Consider the following 21108-nt stretch of genomic DNA (forward strand, 5'->3'; position numbering starts at 1 on the left):
GATATAGGCGACATTAAAAGTCTGCTTAGCAACGTCATCAGGGAGCAGACTGACACAGTGTTCTCCCGAGCCAGCATCCCCACAGTCAGGCTTATGAACACCGAGCATGACGGGCCCCATTTAACTAATTTAGACATCAGATCTGGATGGCTCTGAGGGAGATATTCTCTGACCGTCCAGACATAGGATGACTGATGGCAGAGCGCATGAAGCCTGGGGAGATCACGACTGAATTCCTGGATAGAATGAGAGAACATTGGGGGCAAGAGACAGGACAGCCTTTAAACGACACAGGTCCCCAGGCTGCACTCTTCTACAACATCCTCAAAAGGGGACTACCCACTGAGATCCAGACCGGACTAGATGGGGTTTTAGGGCTAGAAACAAAACCTTGGTAGGAAATACAGGCCCACATATTACACTTTTACCAGAAATGACTTGAGAATGACAGGGAAAAGCAGGAGCAGGGCCAGAGAGACACCTCCAAAGTGGTCTAACAGAAGTTGAAAAAGACTGCCCTTGAGGAGGCCGCCTTGGCTGTGAATGTCCAGATGGCACCAGTCTCAAGAGGAGCTCTGCCTGTGGACCCCACAGAGTATCCACCCAGTCCTAGCAGCCAAGGTCAGGGAGGCTGGGTCCAGACCGGCCTCATAGATTGCCACTACTGTCACAGATTGGGCCACATGGTTAACCAGTGCAGTCTAACAATCAGAATGGAATAGTACCGGCACAGCCCCCACAGAGCATCCACCCCCAAAACCAACACAAATGCATCACACAATCAGCTTCAAGGAAATCCAGATGCAACCAGCTCACTGCAACAGGGGACGGGTGGTTGGCTGAGCACAGGGAAACTGCCGCAACAGAGAGGGAGCTCAGTCCAGCAGGGACTTGGCCCACAGCCTCGGCAAGGAGGGGTGACTGTCTGGTGTGGCAATGCCCTTGCACAATCACAGGGTACAAACATGCAATAAGTCCAAAACCATCCCCCGAAATGACCTATCCCCTTCATACCACTTTCAGTCACATTTCCTTACCTGCATTCACAGCCAGCCTTTAAGGTCGCCCTAATAAGTCAACCAGGAATCCTCAATAGAGTTCGCCGTCCAGGTGCCCGCAGGGGCCTAGGCCCCCTCTCCTACGCGCCCAGTGGTAAGACAGTTTGATGAGTGGGCAGGACTTCCCTCAATTGGTGCATAAAGCCAACACCCAGGTCCAGCCATCCAAAGTCCAGCCTTAGGTGAGCCATGTAAGTCTCACCAACCCCAGATTTCCACCAAATTGAGGCCCTCCTAAGGTTCCAAAAAGAAGCCAGGCTTTCCGCAGGCTTGGGGAAGGGGGGGGGGGGTTCAAGATGATCATAGAACTACGTCAGCCATGCCCAAATTTGGCACCAAGTCAATTGAGAAATTCACCCGGATGGTCAGCTGCTTCAGTTTGCCTACTCACAGCACGACAAGCCCAAGCTGCACACCTGAATCCCATCATGGGCAGCCATCTGCCTCCTCCTCCTCTACCCTAATGCTTCCAAACACATCAAAAGGTCAGCTCATCTGATCATGCCCCTCCAGAGCAGCAGGAGTAGCATGACACCGGGCAAGAAGCTGCTGATTGCTGCCGAAGGCGGCAGATCTGAAACATCCAAGATCCGAGGGAGAGGGGAATGATGGGAAGAAGAAGGTCTCCACAGATGACCTTCGCAGCCCGCACACAAGGCGCAGGGATAGGCTCAACAACCGCGCCTAGCTGGTCGAATGAGATTCACAGGGCCTCATGAAACATCGTCCAAGGAAGCATTAGTCCCAATCCCAGTCATGGCCACATCCAAGTCACAGGGGACACAGAACAGCTTCCTAGTGACCACACTACTCCAGACCACTGGGAAAACCCATCTACTTCTTTAGCGTTACCTACACCAGGCCGAGCACACGAAGTCCGAATGGGACCCCTGACTCTTGTCAAAAAACACAGCAAACAAACACAATTTCAGCCATTCCCTTGCAGGTCCGAATGGGAAGGGAGGCAACCCCTCCCCCCCACCCCCTCCCGCTACCTCTGGCATGGTGCGTTAGAAGCAGCAGTGTCCAAACCACAGGAAAAAGTCCAACAGAATCTGCACAAATTAGCCCAAAAGTAGCGACCTTCCAGAAGGAGGGCGTAACCTAGCAACACAACTCAATTAGAGAAAACCTCGTTCCACACCACGTGCAGAGACCCAAGGCATCCACACATGTCAACGGAAACATTGGCCTGAAAATTAAACATCCACTACCCTTCAAAATTGCACTCAGCCCATGCAGATCAAAAGGACACCTCCGCACCGGTTAAACATCACACCTTTAAAAGGGGCAGCCCACAGAAAAAGAGTACTGTTCCCACTGTAGCAAGGAGAGAGGGAACCAAAATACAAACCGCTCTAAATTAGTGCTTAAACTCACCATTCCCCAAAAATTCTAGCACCTCCTTCCAGTACCTCACTAGGAAAAATCACTCATAGTAAAACCATAGAGTGCATTGGTAAAAAGTAAATGCAGGAATTTTCTTAACAACTGTCTAACAGTGTTTTTTTTCCAAGATAAACTACAACCCACAGCTCTTATCCTACAGGTCTGTGATCGAGCTGCAAGTACACCATCATTGCTGCGGTCCACCACCCCTTCGATCAAAGCTTTCAAAAGGACTTTCACAAGGCAAATCGCTCAAGTAACACACACTATAAATTGACTTTATAACCATTTTTATACAAAGAATATTTTTGTACTGCACCGAGACAAGACATCTCTGAGTGCCCAGATGACAAACATTTTCCATGAAGATGATCCTACAGCCTACGAATATTTTCTAAGTCATGTATTTTTGTATTTCTGTACATGCTCCATTTAGCCAGGGTGCTCTTGCACCCCCCAGAGCCAAAGTATGCCTAGTCTCATAAAATCTACTGTGACATGCTTGCAATGCATGCACAGAGACCTCTCTCACCTCAAGTACACCTACACTGAACGAAACACTAGCATTCCTTCCTGCCTACACAGCGCACTCCTACACAACACCTGGCACCAACAAATGACCTTGGTAGGCACTCAAATCACAAACAGTTCATGCTACATATGTTCACTGATATCCCATGCCATAGGCGCAAACATGCTTTACTTATCCCAGGAGATAGCCCCTGAAAAAGCATAGTGCCTCGTCCATCTGTACCTATGCATGATCAGGGCCAAGATTCAACCCAATAGAGTAGAACCACAAAGGGCAATAGTAAACCTCACCCGGTATGGGACCAACCCCACAGCAAGGTACCTTTTCACCAATCCTCGCTATATCCAAACGAGCTAGACAGGATGCACAGAAGGAGCCCTATAGGAGAGGACACTGTTTTGGCCCCGGGACTTCGTAGAAAAGAGGTAGCATGACCACCGCATAAGTGCACAAATACGTCCGCCCCGCCTCCCTCTGGTCACCCTACGGTGGCCCCTAATGTCCACCTTATTTAATGACAAGTGGACCCCCGGCATGGAATTCCAGTGCAGGGCTCAATTTTATCACGCATGGGGAAATGAGTCTCATGAGAGGGGGTCAAATGCTAGTAGATGCCTTGTGCCAGGAAATCTGGGAACCTGAGATTAATAGGTACACTTGGTTAGAGGGAAAGGGGCAACCCCTAATTGTACAGAAACCTACACTGTATTCTTTGTGTTTCAGAGGCAAAGGAACCGTACCGCTTGGCAGCAATGAAAACTGTGGCGTAATACTACATATACTGGACCTGCAATGATGCACCTCCACGTTGATGGATATCGACTGGCAGTGCGGTGAACTTGCCTACACCCAGGGCTCTGCACCCTCGCAACTATACACACCCCAATGCTGATCATCCCTGGAAAAAATCTGCATGAGTTGTCTCAACATCCGTTACAGAAGAAGACAACTCTGTTGCATCAGGCTTAAAGAAGAAGAAATGCTGATTATTTTGGCTGGGCTCAGTACAAGGACATTCCAGAATAATTTAGACTGTTTACGGAGACTTAAGTAAATGCAGGATTCCCTGCTTCACCATGCAAACAAAAGCTAACAACTGCTGGTTACAGATAACCAGGAGGGAGTTATTGAAGGTGATAGATGACACTGAGATCGGCCTAAGTGCTATCATGGAAGAACTGAGAGCCATCCACCATATGTATGTATGTATGTATGTAGGCATACTTATAGAGCGCAGCTGTCACCCAAAGGGCATCCTGGCACTTTGACCACAGACATTCCTACCGATGTTAACTACACTGCCCTCGGGAAGAGGTAAGTTTTGAGATCCTTTTTAAAAGACGAGAGATCCTGCTGGCACCTTAAGGACAAAGGTAACGAATTCCAAAGCTTGTCGGCCGTAAAGCTAAATGAGCGGCCGCCCATTCTCACCCTTTTTATCCTGAGAACTGTAACCAGGAAGGCCGAAGAGGATCTCAAGAGTCTGGCAGCGGAGTACCAAGAGAAACGGTCTCGCAACATCACTGGGCCCAGCCCATGCAGGGCTCTGAAAACCAGACAGGAAGATTTAAAACAAATCTGTTTTTGAACCGGTAGCCAATGAAGATCCGAAAGCGCAAGAGAAGACGAGGCAGACCAAGGCCGTGAGAGAGCGAATTTAGCTGCCATGTTCTGCACCCGCTGTAGCTTCATGACCAAGATGTTGGGGGCCCCCAGAAGCAGTGCGTTACAGTAGTCTAATCTACTGAGAATAATACTACGCACTGCTTCCGTCCTTGCCGAGGGGGGAAGTAGCGGAAGAATTCTCCGCAACATGCGGAGCAATAACATGCAAGTTGCCGTGGTTTTGTTGACGAAGGCATCCAGCTGGAGGCTAGGCCCGAACCGGACGCCTAAGTTGCGGACAGATTCTGCCGCCACTACAGAGCCTAGAGTAGAAGAAGGCCAAAACCCCTCTGGCAAAGGACGGGGCGTTCGGTCCAATGAACAATAGAGGACTTCAGTCTTTGCACCATTGAACTGTAGCGAGTTTTGACGCAGCCAGTCCGCTGCTGCAGTCATGCAGCGGTGAAACGATTCCATGGAGACCGCTTCCCTGCCCTCAACGGAAAAAATAAGTTGAGTGTCATCGGCATAGTTGATGACAGACATGCCAAATGACTTAATCAAACTTATAAGAGGGCGAAGATAAAGATTAAAAAGGATCGGGCTGATTGCAGAGCCCTGCGGCACACCCTGTTTTACATCTCTTACAGCTGATCGGAATGGCGGCAAGGCCACAGATTGCTGCCTATTACAGAGGTACGAGGCCAGCCAGTCTAAGGCCAAGCCGGTCACCCCGGACTCCCAGAGCCTGCCAAGTAAAACCGCATGGTCAACCGTATCAAACGCGGCCGACATGTCGAGCAGCACCAAAAACGCTACTCCTCCCATGTCGACACGTGAACGCAGGTCGTCCAAAACGGTCACCAAGGCAGACTCCGTGCCGTGGGCCGGCCTGAATCCAAATTGGGCCACGTCCAGAAGATCGCTAGATTCAAGGAAGCTCGACAGGACCCTAGTGACCAATTTCTCTAAGATTTTTACCGAGAAAGGCAGAAGTGAAATAGGCCTATAATTAGTCAGACATAAAGGGTCCAAGGTGGCCTTTTTTAGCAGTGGAGTAACCACTGCCAGTTTCCAGCTATCCTGGACCGTGGCCGTGGCAAGGGACTGGCAGCAGATGGAGTGGAGCGGTGGAAAAAGCTCCCCCTGAAACCATATGGTGATGCAACATCGGTACGAGTTGAACTCAATAACTGTGATGGAGGGTGGTGTGTGTGCCAAGATTGGTGATCCTGTTGTAGTTTTATTCCGGGAAATTATCTCGACAATGGAACTCTCACACTTGCCATCGAAGAACTGCATTGTCTGCAAGCTGACATGAAGATGGAGGGAGGTGCCCCTAAGCAGGACTGGTTGCATAGTATATTTTCTTGGATCTGCCTGTGGGTGTCCAAACTATTCACATCACTAATCCGAGTTTTCGTTGTTGTAGTTCTGTTGTGTGGTTTCATACAAATGGGGGTTTCCTGGTGTTAAAACACAGTCCTGAAATAAGGTAGTATGCACATAGCTAGGTAAAGAGTTACAGACACTACAGAAACACACACAGTTTCGAATAATGTAACTGTCATAACATATAAGGAGGATAAAGAAGTTGAAAGTTCAACTAGAGGGGGGAATGTTAGTATGGGTGAATACAATGTCAAATTATACCATGATATATGCATGCCCGACAAAGGATATACCAATAAATGCAATGCCAACATATGCCATAAAATATGCCTGTATAACAATGTCAATACCAATAAATGCAGTCAATGTAAGCGATAAACTATGCCCACATAGCAGTGTCGATAAGAGTAGAAACAATGTCAATGTATGCCATTATCTAGGCACACCTAGCAATACTGATACCAGTAGAAACAATGTTAATGTACGCCATGTTCTAGGCACGCATAATATTGTCAATATCAGTAAAGACAATATTGATGTACGCTATGACAACTATACGCATAATACTGAGGATTTCTGTAAAAATGATATAAATGACCGCCACATTATTTGTAGAAGTTCTAACAAACTCATATCATTGCTGTCGGATTCACCCGAAGTGACCTCCCCATCAACCCCAAGTCAGAGATACGTGGTCCGACAGGCCCTGCAACCCCAACCCATGACTATCGAGTGACATGTCACAAGTGGGTCTCACTTAGCCCTAAGACAAACGTGCACCCAGGGGAAAGCCTGCTCGTTCCCACAGATGGACAGCTGCACCACAAACAGGTTCGAGGAAATTGGCCCAGATAAAACATGTTTGGCCAGAGGTTCATGTTCCCCAAAATACCACAAAGCTAGATACCACATGTAGTTAGGAAGAACAGAAAATAAGGACACAACGTGCACACCACACGTAGTGATCACGTGCTCACCACACCAAGCATCTGGACGCATACACACGGTCCCACACTAGCTCTCCCTGAGGTCGAGTGCCACCTGCGTCCCCTTATCAGATGCCTGTACTTGTTATTTACAACTAAGATGCTTTTCCAAGAATGCAGAATTGGTTTATTGTACCTCACAAGATGTATATATTGTTGGCCAAAAACTATGTACAGGCAGAGGCTTTCTTCAGACAAAACTCTGTAGATACTCTCCAGCTGCTGTGCTTAATTAAACCAACTTGTTCTTGTTTTGCCAAACGCCTCTTGTCTTTTCATTTCTTTAAGGTAAATTCATATCCAAGCAACAATCAAATGAGTGTGCTAGTTTGTGTTATAGTTTACATAGCGGTGGGTAAGTACCATGCTACTTGTCTACCTAATATTGTACAGCCTGTGCCCAGCTAATGGATGCAAGTGTTTACAAAACACGTGTTCCTAATGCATCATAGGTTGGAGAACCGGGCCTTATGGACCCAGCGGCGCAGGGCACGCCTAAAATCTCCGGGTTCACCTGCCTTGTCAGACAGAGACACGAGACACTCTGTTAGGCGTAGAAAAGCAGGTTTATTAGCTGCAGCCAAGCACGGTTGTCCAAGAAGTTACAGGAGGTAGATTCTTAGGAGACTGCCACAATCTATTATAGTACACATGTTTACAATGCCCACTCCCAAAACATACAAAATTGACGAATAGGAATAGTTCGAAAACAGGCTATTGAATGTCAAAACACACCCTCCTTTCAGACCCCGTGTGCTCTCCTCCCCTCAAGTTAATCAACACTAGTGCCCGTAATTCAATTTGCAGGTGGTAGAACATGTTTGAATGCTTCAAAGGATAGTTTATGTAACAAGAGAATACACGAAGAGAATAGCGAAGGTCAGTCAAATAGAATGAAGTCAAGAAGAATGGTGGGAGCCAAACAGTCAATCGAGACAGGGATCAATCAGCCTAGACATGGGTTAGTGGACTCGGCCAGACCCTGACATCAGTTTCGTAAACAAGGGCAGAGGGTTTACTTGACACGAAGAACACGTAGACAGCTGAAAATACAAAAACACCATGTCCGCCGTGCTGCCTGAGTGAGGCAACACAAAATGGCGGCTGAACACAAAATGGCGGCTAGATACGAAGCGGAGTCAAAAACTACGTAACCTCAGACCCTCCTTTTGCCATACTCAGGCAAGGCACAAAAAGACTCATGCTAGTCTGAGTCGATGTCAATGGTCATGAGGTCATTGAGTTGTTGCTGTAACATCATTCTAATATTCTCTGTTTTCTGTGACACTGGTTTTGGAACCCATAAAGTGGCACAAAGTCCACAGATGGCTGGGCCACACTGTAAACAGAGGCAACAAGAAAAGATGATCGCTAAAACCGCTCCAAGGAAAGTTAATACTTTCCATCCCCATGTGGACAGTAGTCCCCAAAACCATCCCATCACAGACCAATCTCCAGTATCCTGATGAATGGACTCGGAAATGACATGTAGTTTAGAAATGGCTTGGTATACTGTAGGAGCATTATCGGGAACGTAAACGTAACAACTAGACCCAATTAATTTACAGACTCCTCTATCTGCAAGAACAATATCTAAAACCATTCGCTTTTGCAAAGTCATAAGGCGATCCGCCTGAAGCTCAGCTGTCAAATTATTCAATGCTCCAGAAGTCACGTTTATAGTAGCATCGACCACACGGACTAGACGTCTGATGTTCCTGCTATTAACTATTGGACCCCAAAAGGGAAGAAACCCTTTCAAAAAATCTCCTCCCTCTTGTCCAGCTGTGTCTTCAGAATCAATAACCCCTCTACCATATCTCTGTGATGATCTGTAGGAGCAGTATATGTCGGAGGAAGAAGGAAAGCTATATAACATGTTCCCGAGAAATGGGTGGGAAGCCATGTATAGGCTCTATCGTGGCAGATAAAACATGTACCTTGAGATGGTACTAACAGTGAGGAAATCAAGGGTGTATAAACGTATGTATGGGAACAATTACTCTTTTCCTGTTTAATCTTAGTGTTCTGGACATTTATTTGTAAACACAAATTACCTTTAAGAGGTATAGTCCAAATCGGTGAAGATCTCTTCTGTTTAAACTTATCAGTGAGGCTAGTGATATAACGAGTCACATTCCAACCATCATATGCTCGTTTCTCATCCATGGGAATCTTACTAATGTCGGCAATTTTTGCTATAGTCACTATTCCCTTTATCAAAGGGCTGTGACTAAAATCTACTCCACCATTATAGGACCCACCAGGAGGATATCGGAGTTGATTCTGGTATGCATTAGAAAACATAGCCAGATAAGCCCAAGCAGAGCCTTCATACGAAAATGGGAGAACTAAATACGGCATCCCTCTCTCTGTATTATGGGGCATGAGTCCACAGACCCAACAGTCAGTAGTATTGACTACCAATTGGTATTGATGCAACAACTGAATAAATGAATTTGTTAAGGTATTCCGTTCTCCTCATTTGTTCATGATCTGGGAGTGCATAAAATTTGTGCGGAGAAGTAGTAGTAGTAGAGGAACAAATCTGGGTACTTTCTCACATTCGCTATCACCAACACCTCCTCGGACCCACTGGTCATAAGGTAAAGGTAATGGTACCCTTTTACAGTGCACGCCGTGGATCCAATTTTTCTTCCCAACGACTTTCACTGCTGTACGGGTGGTCAAAAGAACTTGTCTCGGCGGCCCCCAACGAGGTTCCAGGTTCTTTTTCCTCTGGAAGTTCTTCAGACACACCCAATCCCCAGGTTGGATAGCATGTCCTGGATCTGAGGAGGCCTCCGGCAAGGCGTTTTGGACCTGTTGACGAATAACACATAATTTAATGGTGAGGTCGTGCAGATAATCGACCAACAATGGATAAGGAATGTCTGAGTATTTCTTGGGTCGAAGGACTCCCCAAACATTAGCTGGATGTCCAAAAACAATCTCATATGGGCTAAGCCTTAAACGAGAATGAACTGCCGTTCTTGTTGAGAGAAGTGCCAAAGGCAAGGCGTCAGGCCAGGAAAGGCCTGTGCTAGCCTGTATCTTTGCCAATTTAAGCTTGAGAGTGCCATTGTAACACTCTACCAAACCTGCTGACTGAGGATGGTTTGCCGCATGGAATTGCTGCCTAATACCAAGACCCACACACACCTTCTGCATAATTTGGCCTACAAATTCACTCCCATTGTCACTCCAGACAATACGCGGCAAACCAAACCTCGGGAAAAACTCCTTAAAAAGGATTTTAGCAGTGGACAAGGCAGTATTGTCCTTTAGAGGGTAGGCCTCTATCCTTCTGGAAAAGGCGCAAACCACCTCCAGGACATACTTAAGGTTGTTGAAACGTTCCATGTGAATGAAATCTATTTGCAGTACCTCAAAAGGATACGTAGGGGGAGCAAAATGACCTGCCGGAGTTGGGGTTCCCTTCCTGGATTGTGCATCAAACAAACAATACAATGCTTCACCACATTCTCTGCACATTTGGGAATACCTTCATTCTGCCATAATGGAGCCAGAAGTTTACATATACCCCTTGCATTGATATGGGCTAGTCCATGTGCCATAGTGACTACAGGTAGTACATACGCATCTGGTAACAACCATCGCTGATGCTGTGACAATTCCGTCCAACATCCCATCGTGTCCAACATTCCCGTACTCTCTCTCCACTTACTCAATTCTTTCTCCGTTGCTTCCTTCTGAATCATTTTCACACTTTCTACTGAGTCTTCACACATACCTCCTTCTGCGACCCAACTTGCAGGGCCTGCAACGTACATGTGACTCTCAATATCTTTCGCTGTTTCCCTCGCTACTTAATCCGCAAATGCATTTCCTCGACCCACATCATCAGTAATCCTTTTATGCGCACTGCACTTTACAATCGCTACTTGAGCAGGCAAAGCAAGTGATTCAAGAAGGTACGTTACCAACTGACCATGCTGTATTTTACTGCCGTGGGAGGTAAAGAATCCTCTTTCCTTCCACAAATGGCCGAAACTATGAGCAACGCCAAAGGCATATTGGCTATCTGTATAAACGGTCACTCGCTTTCATTTCGCCAACACACATGCTCTCGTCAATGCTATTAATTCTGCAGCTTGCGCTGAATTCTGTGAAATGCGTGCAGTTTCTACTACTGTATGCAAAGTTGTAACAGCATAAGCTGCTGTCGTCTCGCCATTAGGAAGCTTAAAACAAGACCCATCTACCCACAAAATTCCATCCGGATTCACAAGTGGTGTATCTTTTAAATCAATTCGGCCTTTAGTTTCTTCTTCTGTACGAAGAAAACAATCATGCTGGTCTTGTACATTTTTCTCGTCTAGAACAGGTAACAATGTTGCTGGATTCAGGACATTACATCTCTTGATATGTATGTGACTAGCTAAAGGCGTCAACTCATATCCTGACAAACGGGCACTCGTTAAGTGTTGTGTCTTTGTCCTATTCAAAAGAGTATCTACTGCATGTGGCACCATAACATTAAGAGTATGATCTAATACCAGTCCAGCAGATTGAAGAATGGAGATCGCCGCTGCTGCTGTTGCTCTGAGACAACTAGGTAATGACTTGGCTACTGGATCCAATGTAGCCAAAAAATAGGCACATGGCCTTTGTTTGTCTCCAAATTGTTGTGTCAAGACTGACAATGCACAACCTTCCCTCTCATGAACATAGAGTGTGAAAGGCTTACTATAATCTGGAGTACCCAGCACAGGAGCAGAACACAAAGCCGTACGTAAATCAGAAAAACTCTTCTGACATTCAGTAGTCCAAGGAAGAGGTTGGGGTGTATCTTTCAAAGTAAGTGCCAACAAAGGTTTGGCCAGCAAGGAAAAATTCGAATCCATTGTCTACAATAAGAGGTAATGCCTATGAAAGCACGCACCTCTCTTTGTGTGGATGGCACAGACATTCGTGCAATTGCATGGATACGCTCTGGGGTCAATCGCCTTCCCTCCATCGACAAGAGATGACCTAAATAGGTAACCTCTTGGCGACAATATTATAACTTGGAAGGTGACACCTTATGGTGTAAGTCAGACAAATGTTGCAGAAGTAACACAGTTGCATTTTTACAAACATCTTCTGAATCGGCAGCCACTAACAAATCATCCACATATTGGATAAGAGTAGCACCTGGAGGCAAAGAAAAAGTGTCAAGCTGGGATTTCAAAGCCTGACTATAGATGGAGGGACTCTCACAATAGCCTTGAGGTGCACGTTTAAATCGGAAGCTTCGGTCTCCGAGAGAGAAGCCAAAAAGATCCCTACTTTCCTCAGCAATAGGAATGCTAAAGAAAGCATTTTTGAGATCAATAACCGAAAACCAGGCTGCCGAAGCAGGAATCTTAGTGAGCAGGGCAGTAATGTCCGGAACAACAGGAAACTGAGGGACAACAATTTTGTTGACCTCTCAGAGATCAATTACAAAACGATACACAGGTGGCTGAGAAGGATCAGTACGTTTAAGGACAGGCAGAACAGGACTATTGCAAACGTTTCCTCTCGTCTCTTCAACCATACCCTTCTGAACCAAGTCATAAACAATAGCCAATAAAGCTCTTTCACCATCATTAGAGATCTTGAATTGAGGAATGCATGGCAACTTAACATCAGGCTTAACAGTAATCACATAAGGCGGAATCTGAAGCAAACCAATATCATTCGGACCTGTAGCCCAAAGTGTAGCGGGAAGTGAACGCAATTGGAGTGGCAGTTGGTCTTTAGATACATACATTGGAGAAGTCAATTTATCACCCAAAGTAAGATGTACACCAGAAGGGGAACAATAAACGTGGCATGCAAACGTTTCAGTAAGTCCAAACCCAACAAGTTTTCTCCGCAACCGGTCGTCAAAAGAAGCGGAGCTTCCAAATCATACGGACCAATAGAAATAGGAAAAGGACAAGAAACAGGGTTACTAACCGGGGCGCCAGAGAATCCTACGGAAACATTTGTTAAGCCAGACAAAGGTGCCCCAGGGAGTTTGGAATGAATGATAGAACTTCTCATTGCACCAGTATCCAAAAGAAACGGTTCCGTAACACCTAATGCTACAACATCAACATAAGGTCCATTCTAATCCACTGGAACTGATACGATTCCCTTACTTCGTCTATGGCTGTCCTAGCTAGTATGAAAATCAGGACTTTCATCTTCTGCACAATAATCGTCATTATAATATTGCGCGGACTGAGAATTGTGTTGATCAAAATAATTCATAGTGTTCTGCGGGGGTAAGGAACGCTGTCCTTGAGGCAACGCACCTCGCCCTCTACCCCTAGGTGCTGACTGAAAACCACCACAACCTCGTGGCACAAATTGTCCACCAGCACGTTGTAGTAAAACCGGACAATTAATCTTAAAATGACCTTCCTCTTTACAGTAGGCACATTGATTAGGACCCAACGGAGGTCGCGGAACAAAAGGTGTAGGTGTCTGCAACAATCTCTGAAACTGTGGAGGCTGCTGCGATTCGGACTGACCAGAACGAGGGGGATAAGCCTGTTGCAAAAGAATCTTCGTTTTAATTCTTTAGTCTTTTTCTCCACTTTCTCCTTTTCTTCCTTATCCCTATTCTCATAAGACTGAGCAGTAGCTAATATCTGGGCAGTCGATGAAACGGCCCACGAACTCTCTGATTGTTTTAGTTTATGCGATAATTCCGGAAGTAGATTAAAGACAAATTTATCTATGAATAACCGCTGTCCGCCTTCAGTACTCATATCTTGACCACTATGGTCGATGAAAGTTTCTTCGAAACGTGTAAAGAAATCGGAGACACTTTCATCCGTCTTTTGTTTGCACGCTGCCAACTTATCCCAGTTAACGCGTACAGCAGACATCATCGTCTTCATAAGACCTATTATTCTAACTGAGTTGAGCAAAAAAACAGAAACGATAGAAACAACAATAACTGCAGATAGTTTTCAAACCTTCTTTCTTGAAAAGGTGAAGATTATCCTTTCTGAGATCAAGAATAGTGCCCTGAAGGGCCCCTGTCCGTCATAGGAAGCTCAACTTTCCCCCGAAGTATACATTTCTAAGCTTCCCGAGTTGGACTCTCTAAGTCTTGAGCAGATTATGAACAATACAAAGTCAGGCTCCCCAGCGGACCCGTGCCCCCCTAGGATCTTTCGTTTGGCGCGCCCTATCCTGGAAGATCATATTATCTCCCTTCTTAACAGCTCAATGGAGACCGGTCATCTACCATCTAGTCTCAAGGAGGCACGTGTTAAGCCTCTGTTAAAAAAGTCTGGAGCTGACCCGGCCATTTAAAAAAACTATAGGCCGATATCCCAACTGCCCTTCCTGTCCAAGATTCAAGAGCAACATGTGCTGAGGTCCCTTTCCTCGTTCCTGGAATCACACCATCTTCTCCAGGAGCGTCAGGCAGGGTTTCGTGCACATCACAGCACCGAGTTGGTGATGCTCTCGGTGCTGGATGAGCTGAGAGGTATGGCTGACAGTAAGAAACCGAGCGCCCTGATACTTTTAGACCTATCGGCGGCGTTCGATACTGTCAGCCATTCCCTGCTATTGGACAGATTAACCGCTTTTGGGATAAGGGGTCATGTCCATCAATGGCTCCATTCATTCTTGACTGACAGGACCCAGAGGATCCAACTAGGGGATGCCATTTCTGAGGTGGGTATTCTGGAGTGCGGAGTCCCTCAGGGTTCCGTACTATCCCCACTGCTTTTCGACCTTTACCTCCAGCCGTTGATTGACTCTCTAGCTAACATGGGTTGTCGTGTATTTAACTACGCCGACGACACCCAGCTGCTGCTGAGTATTGACAATACGCTCCTGGCACAAACTAGCGCACGGAACATTCTTAGACATACAGTCAGCTGGATGACGGCAATCTCGCTGAAAATAAATCCGGAAAAAACGGAGGTATTGGTGATCTCCACCTCAGCCTCACCTTGGAGTGATCTCTACTGGCCCCAGGATTTAGGATCCTCACCGATACCGAGTGACAAAGTAAAAAGTCTCGGAATAAAGATTGACAATGAGTTGTCAATGGCCAGTCAGATCTCCTCAGTTGTAGGGAAGTGTACTGGCTTAATCAGACAGTTACGAAAGTTGGCCCCCCTTCTCTCCTTCTCCGCACTCCGTATGGTGGTTTCTGCCACCATCGTCTCGAGGCTGGATAATGGGAACGCCCTTTATTTAGGCCTGCCTAAAATCTTGATTAATAGATTGCAGGTGGTCCTGAATGACGCGGCGCATCTGATCTTCAAGCTACCTAGAAGATCCCATGCCTCTCCTTTACTACTCAAGCTACATTGGCTCCCCATTGAACAGAGGGTGGAGTTTAAGAGCCTGTGCACAGCCCACAAGGTCATCTATGGGCAAGCCCCTGCTTACATAAAAGAGCGCATGGAGGTGTACATCCCCAAGCGAGTCCTAAGGTTCGCCGAATCCCAGCTTCTGGTCTGCCCTCGTTATAAGTTAAAAACCAAAGGAGGGAGGTCTTTCTCAGTTATGGTTCCGCAGATCTGGAACAATCTACCAGAATCACTTCGGAAAGAAGCGAATCTCCTGCGTTTCAGGAAGCTGCTAAAAACCTTTTTATTTAGGGAGGTACTTGATTCAGCTAAATAGTCTTATAACATACACTACCTCTCCCTCGTCCTCATGCACTGTTGTTTGTTGTTTGTTTTGAGCGCCTAGAGACCGGTTGGTGAGTTGGCGCTATAGAAAACTAAGTTAACAATAACAATAACAATTCCGTAATCAAATCATCAGGTTTAGCACCACCTATCTGTCCTGCATCTGCAGCCGCTATAGCAGCCCAATCTCCTAAACCTAAAGCTTGGGCATGATCTTCCCTACGAATTTTAGCCCATAGAGCTTGCAGGACTACATTTCCCATCAGTAAATCAATATCTGCCAAATTAATGATACACGCATCGACAGTCTGGGACAACTCTTTATAATACCCAGCAGAATTCTTACAAGGGTCCGGTAAAGACTGTTTAAGCGCCAAGACTTCCGATTTTTTCCAAGGATCATGTACCCATATAAGCTGAAAATGAGCTGGAATGGCTGGAATAGCACCTGCCTGAGGAACCTCATCTCTCCATATTGGAGGAACTTCTCGCATAGGATATTGTTTCATTTTACGCCGAACCGCAGGATCAGGTTCAAGAGGAGCTTGAGAGAAAAAGGAAGACCTGAAAGTAACAAGCTTTTGAACAGCATGCTCTACATCAGGACCCACAATAAGTCCCTTATCAAATTGATCCTGTATCTCGAACAAACCCTGAGGAGGTAAATCTAGATCCGTATCGCCCCACCCTTTGATAAGAGTGTTACACATAACATTAAAGACATACCTCTGCGTAGGCGCATTCCATTGTAGACAAGTGTCTAAAATATCACGCACACTATACTGTAGATCACTCATGATCCAATTACGAGCGAGAGAATCTAACGTAATCCGCTCTTCCGAATCTGGAATCTGACTACGAGATTGCCTTCGAGATGAAGCAGGAGAAAAAGAAAGAGGCCCAAGAAAGGGTGACAAGAGACCAGAAACAGTATTAACTAATCGTTGTCGGGCTGTAGGGAAATCTGACACCAGAACAGGAGACAACGTATTCTGTAAAACAGGAGAGGAACTAGTAGCAAAGGAAACTGAAGATGAAGGAGACTGAAGTACAGAAGGTTGAGGTACAGAAGTCGGTGGCAAAGGAGGCGGAGGTGGAATTACTGGAAGAGGCAAAGGTGCAGGAATTGGAATCACTGGATTAGCAGCAGGTTGTAATGGGGGTGCATTAGCACCTAATACATAAGGTGGAGGTAGTGTCAATAGATGGGACATGAAAGGATCTTCGTCAAGACCCTTACTCTTTGAGGAAGTAGGCAACACAGGATAACATTTATCGATTGCCATACGATGCTGTCTTTCTGAAACTTCAATCATCTGATCAGTCTCATCATTTTTAAACTGTTGGGCAGCCTGTAAAATTGTCATATTTTGCTCCTTCTTATCTTTCTTCATTTGTTTAATTTCTTTCTGTTTGGCTTCCTTACGCCAGAGGCGGAATGAGTCAAACATAGCCGGCCGGGCTTTTCTCTTAAACAAAATCGCTTCCAAATTATTTAATATATCAGGCTCAAAGCTACCATTTTGTGGCCACTGTAAGACACCATCTTTTTTTGTGTATCGGATCCATGTTTCATTAAAAATGATAGGGCCAAGACCATGTTTCGAATAGAGCTCATAAGTGGGAGTTCCAACCGGAGGAATCGGACAAGAATCCTCTAGCCGGGAATCCCTAGTACAACCAAATCAACAAAATTTCCTAAACTTACTAAATCCAGGCATTTCGTAACGAACTGGACTTTCTACAAATGTCAAGGGGTTTAAGACAATATAGTCACAGCACCAACGTACTTACCCCTCGGCTTCGATAAGTGCACTGATCGAATAACAAAAAACCAAAACCAAACAAAGAGTGGGCACTACCCACGAATACTTAACTAAATGTTTTCGTACGCCAACAGATGTCCGTCTAACGTCTCGCGATACCAGTCATCACCAAAGGGCCAAGGCAGGGCGACAGTCAGGGCAGCAGTCGTCAGCAGCCGTCGCGCTGTAAAAAACCTTCGGTCCACTTTGACATACAGGGGTCACTCACGTGGTTCGCGAATCCTCCAGAATTTTCTTGCGAAGCTCCTCACGATCTTCGGGCTGAACCACTACCGCTGAAGTCGCCCCACGAGGGCGCCAATTGGAGAACCGAGCCTTATGGACCCAGCGGCGCAGGGCACGCCTAAAATCTCCGGGTTCACCCGCCTTGTCAGACAAAGACACGAGACACTCTGTTAGGCGTAGAAAAGCAGATTTATTAGCTGCAGCCAAGCACAGTTGTCCAAGAAGTTACAGGAGGTAGATTCTTAGGAGACTGCCACTAACTCCGTGGCTCACAATCTATTATAGTACACATGTTTACAATGCCCACTCCCAAAACATACAAAATTGACGAATAGGAATAGTTCAAAAACAGGCTATTGAATGTCAAACCACACCCTCCTTTCAGACCCCGTGTGCTCTCCTCCCCTCAAGTTAATCAACACTAGTGCCCGTAATTCAATTTGCAGGTGGTAGAACATGTTTGAATGCTTCAAAGGATAGTTTATGTAACAAGAGAATACACGAAGAGAATAGCGAAGGTCAGTCAAATAGAATGAAGTCAAGAAGAATGGTGGGAGCCAAACAGTCAGTCGAGACAGGGATCAATCAGCCTAGACATGGATTAGTGGACTCGGCCAGACCCTGACATCAGTTTAGTAAACAAGGGCAGAGGGTTTACTTGACACGAAGAACACGTAGACAGCTGAAAATACAAAAACACTGTGTCCGCCGTGCTGCCTGAGTGAGGCAACACAAAATGGCGGCTGAACACAAAATGGCGGCTAGATACGAAGCGGAGTCAAAAACTACGTAACCTCAAGGTGCGTAGACGTATTGAACACGTTATAAATCTTTGTACTGAAGAGTAACTCTATGATTAGGTGATAGTTGACTTGTGTTCGTTATGTTCCACACAAGATTTTGGTTCTGCAAAAAAAGTTTTCAACAGGAATAAGAGTCTTTGGAGTAGATGCTAACATCTGTAAGCAGCCTTGAGTTATTAGAGAGAATTGTGAAGATGGACTGGTTGAAAAGTTTTCACCACAGTATGAGGGTATGTTTCACACCTTCCGATTTTGGTTATTTTTAGCAAATAGTGTCTTTTTTGACAACTGTTACATAGTGCACACTGTTCTTAGTTGATACTTTTTAATACTCGGGGTGTGTTTCTCATCAAAGTTTCACTGTTTTTGCTACCGCCTCATACAATTTAAGTATATACACCGCGTGCATTACACGCGATCCCAACTCTGGAAGATGGGAATTATCCAATCCCCCATATGTCTGCGATGAGAGAGGGAAGAGGGGATGTTCCTACATACAGTTTGGAGCTGTACCACACTGCAGCCATTTTGGCAGCTGGTCCCGTCCTGTCTAGGCAAAATACTATCATGGGATCTCCTGCTTGACCCGAAGCTCTTCCTCCTTCACAGTACTGACGGGAGAGGTGGAAACAGGTACAAACAGCATTTACTCTTTTTGGCCCTTACTATCACTAAATGTGACATTGCCCAGTTGTGGAAGGGGACGTCTCCTCCGACAATAGGTAAATGGAGGAACGAAATGGACAGTTGTCTGGGTGCTGAGATTGCAGTGTTTCAGGCCCGAGGTTGCCCCCAGAAACATAGGAAAATATGGACCCACTGGGCGACTTATCATGGTATAGACCTACCCCCCTTACATCTTTAGATCCCTGGCTGGAATTGCCACACACACAAATGACTACTGAACGTTTCATACTACATTATGTTACTGTCTGTGGCTATACCTATGTAACTTCTTCACAATAACTGGGAATTGGAAATGTCTGCGCTATGTAAATGTTGATTTACCTGCAAGTTGTGCAGGAGTTGCAAATGTTTATATGCCATGGTACTCCTGATTTCCTTTATCTTCTAAATGTGATTACAGGGCTATAGTCCAGACTGTATCAGGAAAACCAAATAAATATGTTATTAAAAAATATAGTTTAACTGTTTTGCGAAAAGTGTGGTAAAAATAAACTCTCTCCATAGAGTAAGTACTGTTTTCTGTACTGATGTCAACTGTATTTCTCAATGTAGGTTCGGTGAGTTAAAGCGGTTGATACTGATAAAGGCTGTTAATAGTAGAGCACTTGTTTTGAAACTGACGTTTCACAGTTTTTTGGAACTAGTCTTTCTGTGAACAGTTGTATACAGATTGTACAATGTACTCATTGGTTGTTTCCCATATATCTGTGGTTGATGTCCCACATAATGCAAGCTTTCTACACCTAAAAGAGTTGTGTCTGTGATGGCAGTAAAGAAGGCTGATATTCTCCTGAGATATTTTGTACTTGCTGTCAGGCCTCTAATGCCATGGCAATTTATAGAGCAGTATGACGAAGTTTGGATGATGTCATCAGTGATGTAATCAATTATGTCATTTGATATGTCATCAGTGATGTAAAAAATGATGTATAGATATAGGGGAACATAGGGGAACATTTCATGAGTGATGCCATATGTGAAGTCATAAGCAGCTCATGGCGGGGGCGCAAGTGGTGAATTTCTGTTTTTTTTAATTAAAACGTTAATGCTATCACGGACATATTAACCTAACTATAATGTTACATTAACCTTTGATTTTTCCAGTGAATTTCTAAGCTTTTTAAAAAAAGAACAGATCCTTTTATCACACCTAAATATAATGTTACATTATCCTTTGTTTTTCAGTGAATTTCTAGTTTTTTTTTTACTATACGTAAATGCAACTCACTGTGGGCGACCTTAGCTGTGTGCGGCTGAGGGTTGGCTGCAGGGCCTTGCTGCAGCCAACACCTCCACCCCATACAGTCAACTCCACGCTTGCACACGGCCTTTGTCCGTGCACAGTATTGGTTTGGCCATAGGACTGGGCCCTAGGGACACCACCCGCAATAGGCCTTTTTTTTTTTTTATTAAAGGGGAGGGGGCAGTGTAGACCTCCACCCCAAGCTGTTAACGGCCCCGGGGACCCCATCTCCCAGGGCCACTTATTTTAATAAAGGGGAAGGGCCCTTATGGCCCCTTTCCTCAAACCTTGTTAGGCCCTGGGGACTCCATGCACACCCTTTTCAGGGAGAGGGCTCCAGGCGTATTTTGGCCCCGGGGACCTCATCCTCCGGGGCCCAGCTTAATTATCAGGGGGACGGGGCATGCATGCGTCTCCCTCCCTGGACCTATTTCGGCCCCAGGGACCCCATCCCCCTGGGACTGGTTCAATTAAGGGTAGAGGCTACATAGCCCCCCTCTCCAGGCTGATTTCAGCTTTAGGAACCCCATCCCCTAGGGCCCACCACACTTTTTATGATAAGGGGGTCGGGTGGACCCCTCCAGGTCTAATTATGGCCCTGGGACCACTTCCTTGAGGCCCACAGTAATTTTTATGGAGAGGAGGGCTCGCGGCCCTTCCGGGGCCAATTTAAGCCCCAGTGACCTCATCCCCCTGGGCCCGGTATTATTTTGAAGGAGGAGG

The sequence above is a fragment of the Lissotriton helveticus genome, chromosome 1_1 (assembly GCF_964261635.1).
Source record: "Lissotriton helveticus chromosome 1_1, aLisHel1.1, whole genome shotgun sequence".
NCBI classification, from domain to species: domain Eukaryota; kingdom Metazoa; phylum Chordata; class Amphibia; order Caudata; family Salamandridae; genus Lissotriton; species Lissotriton helveticus.